The sequence below is a fragment of the Dendrobates tinctorius genome, unplaced genomic scaffold, assembly GCF_039654945.1.
Source record: "Dendrobates tinctorius isolate UK_male_01 unplaced genomic scaffold, ASM3965494v1 ptg000036l, whole genome shotgun sequence".
Classification (NCBI taxonomy): domain Eukaryota; kingdom Metazoa; phylum Chordata; class Amphibia; order Anura; family Dendrobatidae; genus Dendrobates; species Dendrobates tinctorius.
Window position 1 is genome coordinate 21,835,941 of NW_027361704.1, and position 14,769 is coordinate 21,850,709.

A 14,769-nucleotide genomic window follows, 5' to 3' on the forward strand; every position below is an offset into this window, starting at 1 on the left:
ATAACTGATGGACTCAGTTATATTTCTGGATTCAAATGAGGTTTATTGTACAGAAATTGTGCAATCTGCATTTTAACAAAATTTGACCGGTGCAAAAGTATGGGCACCTCAACATAAAAGTGACATTAATATTTCGTAGATCCTCCTTTTGCAAAAATAACAGCCTCTAGTCGCTTCCTGTAGCTATTAATGAGTTCCTGGATGAAGGTATCTGTGACCATTCCTGTTTACAAAACAATTCCAGTTAAGTTTGATGGTCGCCGAGCATGGACAGCCCGCTTCAAATCATCCCACAGATGTTCAATGATATTCAGGTCTGGGGACTGGGATGGCCATTCCAGAACATTGTAATTGTTCCTCTGCATGAATGCCTGAGTAGATTTGGAGCGGTGTTTTGGATCATTGTCTTGCTGAAATATCCATCCCTTGCGTAACTTCAACTTTGTCACTGATTCTTGCACATTATTGTCAAGAATCTGCTGATACTGAGTTGAATCCATGCGACCCTCAACTTTAACAAGATTCCCAGTGTCAGCATTGGCCACACAGCCCCAAAGCATGATGGAACCTCCACCAAATTTTACTGTGGGTAGCAAGTGTTTTCTTGGAATGCTGTGTTTTTTAGCCTCCATGCATAACGCCTTTTTGTATGACCAAACAACTCAATCTTTGTTTCATCAGTCCACAGGACCTTCTTCCAAAATGTAACTGGCTTGTCCAAATGTGCTTTTGCATACCTCAGGCGACTGTGTTTGTGACGTGCTTGCAGAAACGGCTTTTTTTGCATCACTCTCCCATACAGCTTCTCCTTGTGCAAAGTGGCTGTATTGTTGACCGATGCACAGTGACACCATCTGCAGCAAGATGATGCTGCAGGTCTTTGGAGGTGGTCTGTGGATTGTCCTTGACTGTTCTCACCATTCTTCTTCTCTGCCTTTCTGATATTTTTCTTGGCCTGCCACTTCTGGGCTTAACAAGAACTGTACCTGTGTTCTTCCATTTCCTTACTATGTTCCTCACAGTGGAAACTGACAGGTTAAATCTCTGAGACAACTTTTTGTATCCTTCCCCTGAAAAGCTATGCTGAATAATCTTTGTTTTCAGATCATTTGACAGTTGTTTTGAGGAGCCCATGATGCCACTCTTCATAGGAGAATCAAATAGGAGAACTACTTGCAAGTGGCCACCTTAAATACCTTTTCTCATGATTTGATACACCTGGCTATAAAGTTCAAAGCTCAATGAGGTTACAAAACCAATTTAGTGCTTCCGGAAGTCAGCAAAAAGTAGTTAGGAGTGTTCAAATCAAGAAAATGATAAGGGTGCCCATACTTTTGCACCGGTCAAATTTTGTTTAAATGCAGATTGCACATTTTCTGTTAGAACAATAAACCTCACTTGAATCCAGAAATATAACTGAGTCCATCAGTTATTAGATATATGAAACTGAAATAGCTGTTGCAAAAACCAAAATTGTTATAAAGAAAAAAAGGTTACCATTAATAGGGGTGCCCAAACTTTAACACATGACTGTATCTTGCGGAGACGGAGTGTCGCCACAAGATAAATAGACATGCTGCGGTCAGGAAAGACGCACTGCATGTCCAGATACACAGGGCCGCCGGATGCAGCCCTGCACGCATAGTGGAGACGGGATTTCATAAAATCCCCTCCAATATGCTGTAACATTTGGATGCTGCAGCTGTACGCAGCGTCCAATCCACAGCAGATAGTGAATGTTTCCGGACCATGGAAACATACCCTAAAAGTGTGAATGGTGAGGACATGATGCAGAAGTGGAGTTTTTCCAAGACTAGACAGTGGGACTGTGTATAATGTCACTGGTGATCCCTGTATTACCTGTATACTTACACTACTGTATATACAGAGCTCTTTGGTATAATGGCCCTTATGGTAATATTAGTATTGTGTTTTTTTAAATTAATGATCAGTATTGTAGTATCTGGTCATGGTGTGGTGGTATTTATCCCTTGTATGTAATATTATTTGGTCATTATATTGTGGTAATATGTGGTCCAGCCATGGTATGACAGAATTTGTTCCTTGTATGTGGTATTAGTCATTTTTAAAAATGTACCTAAAGAGCATTGAATATTTTAAGAAATGTTTAATAGAGTAGGGCCCGATCAAAAGAGTCTTCCTTGTGGTGGGGCTTAAAAAATCGATGGCTGTATGTGATCTGGTGTTCGATGGGTACTACTAATGTGTGATTGGTGAGGACGTGATGCAGAAGTGGAGTTTTTCCAAGACTGGGCAGGGGACTGTAGAATATGGGGCTCCAAAATTCCTGGTGACAGCCCTGCCTGTGTGAATGCTACCTAATGTCTGATAGTAAGAAATCCTTCATTGTGTGGGTTTATATAATAGTATTTATGCACTCATAGAAATATAGATCTATACCGCTTAAAGTATCCTCTAAAGAAAGCAGCACTATACAAAACTGACACTGCAAACGAGAGCAAGCTTCAGAGTATCGACCCAGTATCCTCCATATATACATGGCCCATCCTCTGTCACACTGGAGGGATGAGACCCATAGATGGGTGTCTGTCAATTTGGTAGACGGCACTAAATTATAATACATATAATGGGTGAGAGATACAGACAACCATCTGGATACTAACTAGCAGTCTGCCACGAATGGCACCCATTTCTTCTTATACCAGAAACAGACTGGATAGATTCAATGTATTTGCAGTTTCCATCTGCTATGTGGCCATTGCCCTTTGTTCACATAGGTCCCTGTTCAAACAAGGTGGCTCTTCTTCCTATACTATTTATTACTCCCATACCATCTTTTTTATATACTAGATATATCTGTAATTCTGCTTATTTTGCCTATATTTTACTATTGAGAAACCAGAGCAATCTTCAAATTATCTACAAGCTTATACAGCCTGTGCCGGAGTGTGAGCATTCCCCACTCCAATATGGCAGGTACATATAACTGAGTGCAGTAGACATGCACAGATTGAGGGCAGCTCCCTGATCTAATATGGCGCCACACAACTTGATGGAGAGAAGAGAGCTTGTGCAAATCAGTCAGTGCCGGGGTGTACACTGACAGCTTGGGGCCCCTGTGCAAAAAAAATGTTTGGGCCCCTCTATGTTTATGGCAACCAAGCTACAGATATTTGTCTCCTCTCAATATGAATATTACTGTCCCCTATTACATGATGCCCTCTTATGTACAGCACCATCCCTTACATATCGGAATCTCGTTATTTAGAGCATCCTGTTTTATTATAGTATCCACTCTTGTTATGTAAAAACTGAAGTGATTGCTGATGGAAGTTGGTAAAGCTACTTTTCTGATAGCAAAGTATGATTAACTGGTGAGATGCTGCACCATCAGCAGTCATGTTATATCTAACAAGAGAGGACACTGTAGTAAAGAAAGCGCTGTGAGTAACAAAAATAACAAGAAAGCAATATGTAAAGAACGGTGCTATATATGATGACATAATACTTTGTAATAATGGGACAATAATGTACATAAAAACAGAGGACGCAACATAATAGGGGACTGTCCCATACATAACTAAAGAGGATGGTACGTAATCAGGGATGCCCCTTCCTGGGATAATGTCCCCCATACTGGGACCATTCCTGGGATAGTGTGCCCCTTCCTGGGATAATGTGTTCTGTTCTCCAATGCATAAAAAAATACTACTCGTCTTCCCCCTATGCTGCCTGGTGTTCGCTTCTACAGCCGCTGCAGTTGACTTCAGCATCCTCGCCATGGTGCATGATGTCGATGCCATGTGTCACCAGTCACGGGCACGCCGACGTCAGCTACCAGTCTCTGATAGGCCACTGGCATGTATTGCAGCTCAGGGAGCCAGCGGGTCCCCTGCACCACAAAACATTTCAGCAGAATGTGGCTCCAAGGACTTGCATCCAGCTGATATAGTCGTTGGTGTTGGCGTGCCCCCTCCACCTCTAGGCCCCTGGTGTAGTGAGTAGCTGGGATCACTGACATCACATTTGAGCCTAGAGCACATTCTATGTATATTACTACCGTCAGCAGTTATATGAGCAATCATTAATAACACTTGTGTTATCACATTATCTCTATCAAGCAATTAAGGTTTTAATATTATATGCACAATACCTGTGAACTGGCACAGGATGAAAATCAATTATTGTTATATGCTTAATGACTCATGAGGAGATTGATATTATTGCACTGTATACATATGCAGGGCCAGCGTCAGCTCTTGGGTAAGTGTCAGGGCCCTGAGCAGGCTGGGGGGCCCACTCACCATTGGGGACACCAGCACGCTATGGGGACCGGTGCCAGCACCCACAAGTTGGCCCCCCCCCCGCTTGCTTAGGGCCCAAGTACTAGCAATACTTACCTCTCCCTGTTCTTCCGCTGCAGTGTCTTCCACATCTTCTCACTCTGGGATGTTTCAGGTCAGATGGTGCGATGATGTGACTAGTGTGCTCCCTCTTCTCTGAACAGTCACAGTGCAAAAAGCCGGACGACTGCAATGCTGAGGAGTCTGGAGCAGCGGCCAGCGAGGAGAGGTGAGCATTTCATTTTTTTACGCTTGGCGCAATATATTGGACTCATATATACTGGAGCATTGTATGGGGCCCATCATATACTGGAGCATTATATGGGGCCCACGATCCTGTATGGAGAGCTATGTGGAACCCATAATACTGGAGCCCAACACCGGAACTGCTGCAACCCACCAACCTACTGTCTCCTTCCCCACCATCCTGTAGCATGTAAGCCCGACAGGGCAGGGTCCTCTCCCCTCTGTATCAGTCTGTCATTGTTAGTTTACTGTAAGTGATATCTGTAATTTGTATGTAACCCCTTCTCATGTACAGCACCATGGAATCAATGGTGCTATATAAATAAATAATAATACTGTATAGAGGACTAAACTGTCCGGTTTCTGAGCTAAATAGTTATTACTCATGTAATGTAAGAAGTAAGTGAAATCTTTGGCATTGTTCTATACCTATATTTCTCTGCCGTATCTGTGCATCATGTATCGTGGTATGTCTTAAAGGGACCCACTGAGACCATTTCCCCAGGGCCCATGAAAACCTGGAGCCGGCCCTGTACATATCAACTATTCTTTCCTGATGTATATTGATTGATCACTGATTATAGAGTGTAACCTATATGTACTGTGCTTATACTCTGTGAATGTTGATGGCTTGAGAAAGGTTCACAGTTTTGAAAAGTTGAAATATCGCGCATATCTGGGTGAATAAAGACCACAGTTTATTTCACGATCTCATGCCTGGAGTGCTGCTATATTTTTATATTTTTTTGCCATGTATCTACATCAATCTATATTCATATGGTTACATTTCTATATGAAAAACAGCTGCATACATGTGTCCATATATATCAGTGTATAATACACAGACTTGATTATTCTGACACAAGCATCCTGGCTGAATGTGGCATGTAATACAGGAGTGTACTATATCTTGACCAGATGTGTAACTTTCCATGACCCTAACTGGATTCCCATGGAGTCCTGTAAATCTTTTTATTCGGCTTTACAGTACACTGCATTATATACTGATTCTGGGTTACACAATGATTTTGGCCATGGCACAGGTTGGGCAGCATAAAATCATTGTAAGCTGCTGCTACATGACATAGCAGCAGAAATAAAGTGATTAGGGTCACAATACATGCCCTGGGTACCACGACAAGCAGATTGAAAAAAAAAAATCAGAACTTGTCCCACCACTGCAGGGGTCGCAATGTGACCCTCCTCACCTGTATCAGAGGCATGAAGAGAAGTTTGGCAGCTTGATCTATGTTGTAACTAAACATCATTTTGCTTCAGCATATGTTTATGGGATAACGTTCCTGCCGTGCACATCAATGTCAGTTGCTATCTCCACGCTGCAACACACTTGGATGCACATACACCTGACGTGGGGGTCCCCCTCCAGTATGGACCCGGTTGCACCCTCTGTAATTGCAATCATTACACCCATGAGTAACAGAGGACATGTGACAGTGCTATCACCATTGTGGTGTGAGGTGTAGTGATCGGTGCTGAACTGCCACAGATGGAAGCACAGGATCACTACTCAGTCAGTTTCAGTGCTGGAATGAATGATAGTATCTGCCCCAGCACTAATCTTAAAAGCCAATGATTGTGTAGTGCGTGGGAAGAGGGCAGCGCTGGATGAGAGTTTAGGGAAAAAAAGCAGAGCAATTTGCCTAGTGTGGGGAGCAGCATGTAATCAAACTCCGTGCAGGCAATAAAGTGAAATTCAGGGTGTCATAAATTCAATAGAGGTGAAACTAGCTTTATTAATAAATTAGAATGTTATTTTTTCAGGCTGGCAGTATATCTCGGGCTGCGGCTGGCAGTATATCTCGGGCTGCGGCTGGCAGTATGTCTCGGGCTGCGGCTGGCAGTATGTCTCGGGCTGCGGCTGGCAGTATGTCTCGGGCTGCGGCTGGCAGTATGTCTCGGGCTGCGGCTGGCAGTATGTCTCGGGCTGCGGCTGGCAGTATGTCTCGGGCTGCGGCTGGCAGTATGTCTCGGGCTGCGGCTGGCAGTATGTCTCGGGCTGCGGCTGGCAGTATGTCTCGGGCTGCGGCTGGCAGTATGTCTCGGGCTGCGGCTGGCAGTATGTCTCGGGCTGCGGCTGGCAGTATGTCTCGGGCTGCGGCTGGCAGTATGTCTCGGGCTGCGGCTGGCAGTATGTCTCGGGCTGCGGCTGGCAGTATGTCTCGGGCTGCGGCTGGCAGTATGTCTCGGGCTGCGGCTGGCAGTATGTCTCGGGCTGCGGCTGGCAGTATGTCTCGGGCTGCGGCTGGCAGTATGTCTCGGGCTGCGGCTGGCAGTATGTCTCGGGCTGCGGCTGGCAGTATGTCTCGGGCTGCGGCTGGCAGTATGTCTCGGGCTGCGGCTGGCAGTATGTCTCGGGCTGCGGCTGGCAGTATGTCTCGGGCTGCGGCTGGCAGTATGTCTCGGGCTGCGGCTGGCAGTATGTCTCGGGCTGCGGCTGGCAGTATGTCTCGGGCTGCGGCTGGCAGTATGTCTCGGGCTGCGGCTGGCAGTATGTCTCGGGCTGCGGCTGGCAGTATGTCTCGGGCTGCGGCTGGCAGTATGTCTCGGGCTGCGGCTGGCAGTATGTCTCGGGCTGCGGCTGGCAGTATGTCTCGGGCTGCGGCTGGCAGTATGTCTCGGGCTGCGGCTGGCAGTATGTCTCGGGCTGCGGCTGGCAGTATGTCTCGGGCTGCGGCTGGCAGTATGTCTCGGGCTGCGGCTGGCAGTATGTCTCGGGCTGCGGCTGGCAGTATGTCTCGGGCTGCGGCTGGCAGTATGTCTCGGGCTGCGGCTGGCAGTATGTCTCGGGCTGCGGCTGGCAGTATGTCTCGGGCTGCGGCTGGCAGTATGTCTCGGGCTGCGGCTGGCAGTATGTCTCGGGCTGCGGCTGGCAGTATGTCTCGGGCTGCGGCTGGCAGTATGTCTCGGGCTGCGGCTGGCAGTATGTCTCGGGCTGCGGCTGGCAGTATGTCTCGGGCTGCGGCTGGCAGTATGTCTCGGGCTGCGGCTGGCAGTATGTCTCGGGCTGCGGCTGGCAGTATGTCTCGGGCTGCGGCTGGCAGTATGTCTCGGGCTGCGGCTGGCAGTATGTCTCGGGCTGCGGCTGGCAGTATGTCTCGGGCTGCGGCTGGCAGTATGTCTCGGGCTGCGGCTGGCAGTATGTCTCGGGCTGCGGCTGGCAGTATGTCTCGGGCTGCGGCTGGCAGTATGTCTCGGGCTGCGGCTGGCAGTATGTCTCGGGCTGCGGCTGGCAGTATGTCTCGGGCTGCGGCTGGCAGTATGTCTCGGGCTGCGGCTGGCAGTATGTCTCGGGCTGCGGCTGGCAGTATGTCTCGGGCTGCGGCTGGCAGTATGTCTCGGGCTGCGGCTGGCAGTATGTCTCGGGCTGCGGCTGGCAGTATGTCTCGGGCTGCGGCTGGCAGTATGTCTCGGGCTGCGGCTGGCAGTATGTCTCGGGCTGCGGCTGGCAGTATGTCTCGGGCTGCGGCTGGCAGTATGTCTCGGGCTGCGGCTGGCAGTATGTCTCGGGCTGCGGCTGGCAGTATGTCTCGGGCTGCGGCTGGCAGTATGTCTCGGGCTGCGGCTGGCAGTATGTCTCGGGCTGCGGCTGGCAGTATGTCTCGGGCTGCGGCTGGCAGTATGTCTCGGGCTGCGGCTGGCAGTATGTCTCGGGCTGCGGCTGGCAGTATGTCTCGGGCTGCGGCTGGCAGTATGTCTCGGGCTGCGGCTGGCAGTATGTCTCGGGCTGCGGCTGGCAGTATGTCTCGGGCTGCGGCTGGCAGTATGTCTCGGGCTGCGGCTGGCAGTATGTCTCGGGCTGCGGCTGGCAGTATGTCTCGGGCTGCGGCTGGCAGTATGTCTCGGGCTGCGGCTGGCAGTATGTCTCGGGCTGCGGCTGGCAGTATGTCTCGGGCTGCGGCTGGCAGTATGTCTCGGGCTGCGGCTGGCAGTATGTCTCGGGCTGCGGCTGGCAGTATGTCTCGGGCTGCGGCTGGCAGTATGTCTCGGGCTGCGGCTGGCAGTATGTCTCGGGCTGCGGCTGGCAGTATGTCTCGGGCTGCGGCTGGCAGTATGTCTCGGGCTGCGGCTGGCAGTATGTCTCGGGCTGCGGCTGGCAGTATGTCTCGGGCTGCGGCTGGCAGTATGTCTCGGGCTGCGGCTGGCAGTATGTCTCGGGCTGCGGCTGGCAGTATGTCTCGGGCTGCGGCTGGCAGTATGTCTCGGGCTGCGGCTGGCAGTATGTCTCGGGCTGCGGCTGGCAGTATGTCTCGGGCTGCGGCTGGCAGTATGTCTCGGGCTGCGGCTGGCAGTATGTCTCGGGCTGCGGCTGGCAGTATGTCTCGGGCTGCGGCTGGCAGTATGTCTCGGGCTGCGGCTGGCAGTATGTCTCGGGCTGCGGCTGGCAGTATGTCTCGGGCTGCGGCTGGCAGTATGTCTCGGGCTGCGGCTGGCAGTATGTCTCGGGCTGCGGCTGGCAGTATGTCTCGGGCTGCGGCTGGCAGTATGTCTCGGGCTGCGGCTGGCAGTATGTCTCGGGCTGCGGCTGGCAGTATGTCTCGGGCTGCGGCTGGCAGTATGTCTCGGGCTGCGGCTGGCAGTATGTCTCGGGCTGCGGCTGGCAGTATGTCTCGGGCTGCGGCTGGCAGTATGTCTCGGGCTGCGGCTGGCAGTATGTCTCGGGCTGCGGCTGGCAGTATGTCTCGGGCTGCGGCTGGCAGTATGTCTCGGGCTGCGGCTGGCAGTATGTCTCGGGCTGCGGCTGGCAGTATGTCTCGGGCTGCGGCTGGCAGTATGTCTCGGGCTGCGGCTGGCAGTATGTCTCGGGCTGCGGCTGGCAGTATGTCTCGGGCTGCGGCTGGCAGTATGTCTCGGGCTGCGGCTGGCAGTATGTCTCGGGCTGCGGCTGGCAGTATGTCTCGGGCTGCGGCTGGCAGTATGTCTCGGGCTGCGGCTGGCAGTATGTCTCGGGCTGCGGCTGGCAGTATGTCTCGGGCTGCGGCTGGCAGTATGTCTCGGGCTGCGGCTGGCAGTATGTCTCGGGCTGCGGCTGGCAGTATGTCTCGGGCTGCGGCTGGCAGTATGTCTCGGGCTGCGGCTGGCAGTATGTCTCGGGCTGCGGCTGGCAGTATGTCTCGGGCTGCGGCTGGCAGTATGTCTCGGGCTGCGGCTGGCAGTATGTCTCGGGCTGCGGCTGGCAGTATGTCTCGGGCTGCGGCTGGCAGTATGTCTCGGGCTGCGGCTGGCAGTATGTCTCGGGCTGCGGCTGGCAGTATGTCTCGGGCTGCGGCTGGCAGTATGTCTCGGGCTGCGGCTGGCAGTATGTCTCGGGCTGCGGCTGGCAGTATGTCTCGGGCTGCGGCTGGCAGTATGTCTCGGGCTGCGGCTGGCAGTATGTCTCGGGCTGCGGCTGGCAGTATGTCTCGGGCTGCGGCTGGCAGTATGTCTCGGGCTGCGGCTGGCAGTATGTCTCGGGCTGCGGCTGGCAGTATGTCTCGGGCTGCGGCTGGCAGTATGTCTCGGGCTGCGGCTGGCAGTATGTCTCGGGCTGCGGCTGGCAGTATGTCTCGGGCTGCGGCTGGCAGTATGTCTCGGGCTGCGGCTGGCAGTATGTCTCGGGCTGCGGCTGGCAGTATGTCTCGGGCTGCGGCTGGCAGTATGTCTCGGGCTGCGGCTGGCAGTATGTCTCGGGCTGCGGCTGGCAGTATGTCTCGGGCTGCGGCTGGCAGTATGTCTCGGGCTGCGGCTGGCAGTATGTCTCGGGCTGCGGCTGGCAGTATGTCTCGGGCTGCGGCTGGCAGTATGTCTCGGGCTGCGGCTGGCAGTATGTCTCGGGCTGCGGCTGGCAGTATGTCTCGGGCTGCGGCTGGCAGTATGTCTCGGGCTGCGGCTGGCAGTATGTCTCGGGCTGCGGCTGGCAGTATGTCTCGGGCTGCGGCTGGCAGTATGTCTCGGGCTGCGGCTGGCAGTATGTCTCGGGCTGCGGCTGGCAGTATGTCTCGGGCTGCGGCTGGCAGTATGTCTCGGGCTGCGGCTGGCAGTATGTCTCGGGCTGCGGCTGGCAGTATGTCTCGGGCTGCGGCTGGCAGTATGTCTCGGGCTGCGGCTGGCAGTATGTCTCGGGCTGCGGCTGGCAGTATGTCTCGGGCTGCGGCTGGCAGTATGTCTCGGGCTGCGGCTGGCAGCATGTCTCGGGCTGCGGCTGGCAGCATGTCTCGGGCTGCGGCTGGCAGCATGTCTCGGGCTGCGGCTGGCAGCATGTCTCGGGCTGCGGCTGGCAGCATGTCTCGGGCTGCGGCTGGCAGCATGTCTCGGGCTGCGGCTGGCAGCATGTCTCGGGCTGCGGCTGGCAGCATGTCTCGGGCTGCGGCTGGCAGCATGTCTCGGGCTGCGGCTGGCAGCATGTCTCGGGCTGCGGCTGGCAGCATGTCTCGGGCTGCGGCTGGCAGCATGTCTCGGGCTGCGGCTGGCAGCATGTCTCGGGCTGCGGCTGGCAGCATGTCTCGGGCTGCGGCTGGCAGCATGTCTCGGGCTGCGGCTGGCAGCATGTCTCGGGCTGCGGCTGGCAGCATGTCTCGGGCTGCGGCTGGCAGCATGTCTCGGGCTGCGGCTGGCAGCATGTCTCGGGCTGCGGCTGGCAGCATGTCTCGGGCTGCGGCTGGCAGCATGTCTCGGGCTGCGGCTGGCAGCATGTCTCGGGCTGCGGCTGGCAGCATGTCTCGGGCTGCGGCTGGCAGCATGTCTCGGGCTGCGGCTGGCAGCATGTCTCGGGCTGCGGCTGGCAGCATGTCTCGGGCTGCGGCTGGCAGCATGTCTCGGGCTGCGGCTGGCAGCATGTCTCGGGCTGCGGCTGGCAGCATGTCTCGGGCTGCGGCTGGCAGCATGTCTCGGGCTGCGGCTGGCAGCATGTCTCGGGCTGCGGCTGGCAGCATGTCTCGGGCTGCGGCTGGCAGCATGTCTCGGGCTGCGGCTGGCAGCATGTCTCGGGCTGCGGCTGGCAGCATGTCTCGGGCTGCGGCTGGCAGCATGTCTCGGGCTGCGGCTGGCAGCATGTCTCGGGCTGCGGCTGGCAGCATGTCTCGGGCTGCGGCTGGCAGCATGTCTCGGGCTGCGGCTGGCAGCATGTCTCGGGCTGCGGCTGGCAGCATGTCTCGGGCTGCGGCTGGCAGCATGTCTCGGGCTGCGGCTGGCAGCATGTCTCGGGCTGCGGCTGGCAGCATGTCTCGGGCTGCGGCTGGCAGCATGTCTCGGGCTGCGGCTGGCAGCATGTCTCGGGCTGCGGCTGGCAGCATGTCTCGGGCTGCGGCTGGCAGCATGTCTCGGGCTGCGGCTGGCAGCATGTCTCGGGCTGCGGCTGGCAGCATGTCTCGGGCTGCGGCTGGCAGCATGTCTCGGGCTGCGGCTGGCAGCATGTCTCGGGCTGCGGCTGGCAGCATGTCTCGGGCTGCGGCTGGCAGCATGTCTCGGGCTGCGGCTGGCAGCATGTCTCGGGCTGCGGCTGGCAGCATGTCTCGGGCTGCGGCTGGCAGCATGTCTCGGGCTGCGGCTGGCAGCATGTCTCGGGCTGCGGCTGGCAGCATGTCTCGGGCTGCGGCTGGCAGCATGTCTCGGTTTTCCTTTATAGAGTTGGGATATAACAAACAATTTTAAAGCGCATTCAAGCTACAAGATATTGATATGCTATCCTCAGGACCTACAGTATATCACAAATATCATAAATATTTTATCTTCAGTGTTGTAAATTTACGGAATCCTGTGAAGTCCATCCTATAGTACAAGGAAATACATCCATGCATAGATTAGGTAAGGGTTAACTAGAAGGTATGGTAACACTAGTAATTGATGGGAGCTGTTAAAATAGATGTTCCCACTTATTTATCCCCAATCCACAGTATAGGGAATAAGCTGCTGTTTGCTGGGGCTGCGTTCCCCGGACCCTCCAGCCCTGAGATGCCCCTGTAGGATGGAGCCGAGGTGGCGCATGCGCCCCATACACTGTACAATGATGAGAAAGACTCTTACCTGCGATTTACACCTTCAGCTGAAAAAGAAGTTTACAATTAGATTTATTGAAGTATTTAATAACAGTTGCAGCGGACGACTTATTTTTGGGTCGTATTCACACGTCTTTGTTTTTCTCATCTGCACAAACCCAAACTAATTTTCATCAGTGCGCTGCTTCCAATTTTCATCTAGTTTTAGTCCATGTGTCCATTTTTTTACCATCAGTATCTCATCCTTTTCTATTGTATGCAAAAAGAAAACCAAAACCTGATGGAAGTTTCCCAAGTTTCTCCTAGTAGTCAGTCAGTGGGTGAGTGTGATCCACAATTCGCCCCACAGCTGACATGTTACCAGCTCCATAGAATATAAGGGCCAGTGAAAAATACTGGCAGCACCCCTGGTACATAGACACACATGTGACTGAGCCCTTCCTTTACAACGTGATTGTACAGAGACTTCCTTACACAATATCTGATCTAGCATCCAGGTTTCGGCTATACAGTCCCTACTGGAGTGCAGGGGCGTCACATCAATAGCGGGGGGCCACACGACCCGTGAGTCCTGGCGAGTGTTGGCTTTGTTTCCCCATCATCATAATTTTACCATCAGCTTCTTGTTCCACCATTCAGCCTGAGACTCGGCTCAGCAGGCGCGATAGGCAGGCAGCAATAGATCGCGCCTGCTGTAGAAAACCTCAGCCCCACACTGCACAGACCGGAGCAGGGTGCTGGGGGACACGGCCAGGCATAAATGCTATAAATGCATGTGAGAAGAATGTGATACTTACATGGGATGTCAATCACTGCAGGCTGTAAAAGTAAAACAGAGAAGTGTAAAAAGTCTATGAAATCTTTCATCTTCTTACATTGTCCTGTACATCACATACTCATAGGCTTCCATTGCACTAGACAATGAATGTGACATTATCACACAAGATAGACTGCGCTAGTATTAATAAATCTATGAGCAGAGCGCCAGTCCGTGCCCCATGCAGCATTCATACAGTCCATAAACAGCACGCCTGCTATGTGACCCGGCATCAGCTGACAACTATAAGATATGTGGAATATATTTATACATTAGTTGTGTATTAGGAATCTCTGGAGCTGCGTCCATTCTGTACATATTTATTGGGTTTAAAAATGGGGGTAAACTGGCATCGCTGCGTTACTACATCTGCCGTAATGTAACAAAGAGTTGTGTGTGTTTCATGGCACTGCAGCCTTGCAGCGCTGGGGTTCAAATCCCACCAAGGACAATATCTGCAAGGAGTTTGTATGTTCTCCCCATACTGATAGGGAAAGTAGATTGTGTGCTCCATTGGGGACAGCGATGATAATGTATGCACTGCACAATATGCTAGCGCTATATATAAGTAAACGTTATTATGCTACAAAGATTTAACTCTTTAAAAGAGTTGTCCACTACTTGGACAATTCCTTCTTGAACTAAATGTTTGGTCCCAATAAAATAATAAAGCTTAGACTCCCCTCCCATGCTGGTGCTGTTCCAGCAGTGTCAGCACTTGCGGTCCCCAGAGCTCTGGTGCCGTGTTGTGACACGTGGTGCTCGGCGCCCAATCAGCGCTGGCATCATTGTCCCCACCTTCGTACAGATTGAACATGAAGAGGAAGTCCGGGCTGCAGCTGATCTCAGTCTTCCTTCCAGCCCTGAGAACCCCTCTATACTTGATACCCAGCCTTGCTGAAGCTGACAGCTGAGCATTGGGGCCCCAAGCTGTCAGTTTTGCCTGGCAGGTTATCAAAAATACAGGGGAAGCCACACATTGTTTTTTTAATTATTTATTTAGAGAGCATGAGTCATCACCTGCTCTCAATGTTATTAGCAGCAGCTGGCGTCGGTTGATGGGAGCAGATGTCTCATCAGCCGACACCAGTGACTGGAGGTAAACTTTGTACCGCCGATCTCAGCGGTGGGTTCACGCTGTCATTTGTAGTGGTAGTGCATGGCAGACACTGGATATTCGGGCTCCCCATTCAAGTGAATGGGGTCCGGGTTTTTTAACAGTTCGGCCGAACCTGCTGGACCCAAACAACCAGGGGTCCACTCATCTCTACCCATGAAAGAAAAAAGTTTTTAAAAATGTAAAAAGATAAAAATTCAAATCAACCCCCTTTCCTCCAGTTAATATTAAAGAAAGGGAATAATAAAAGGAAAACACATATTTGGTATCAAT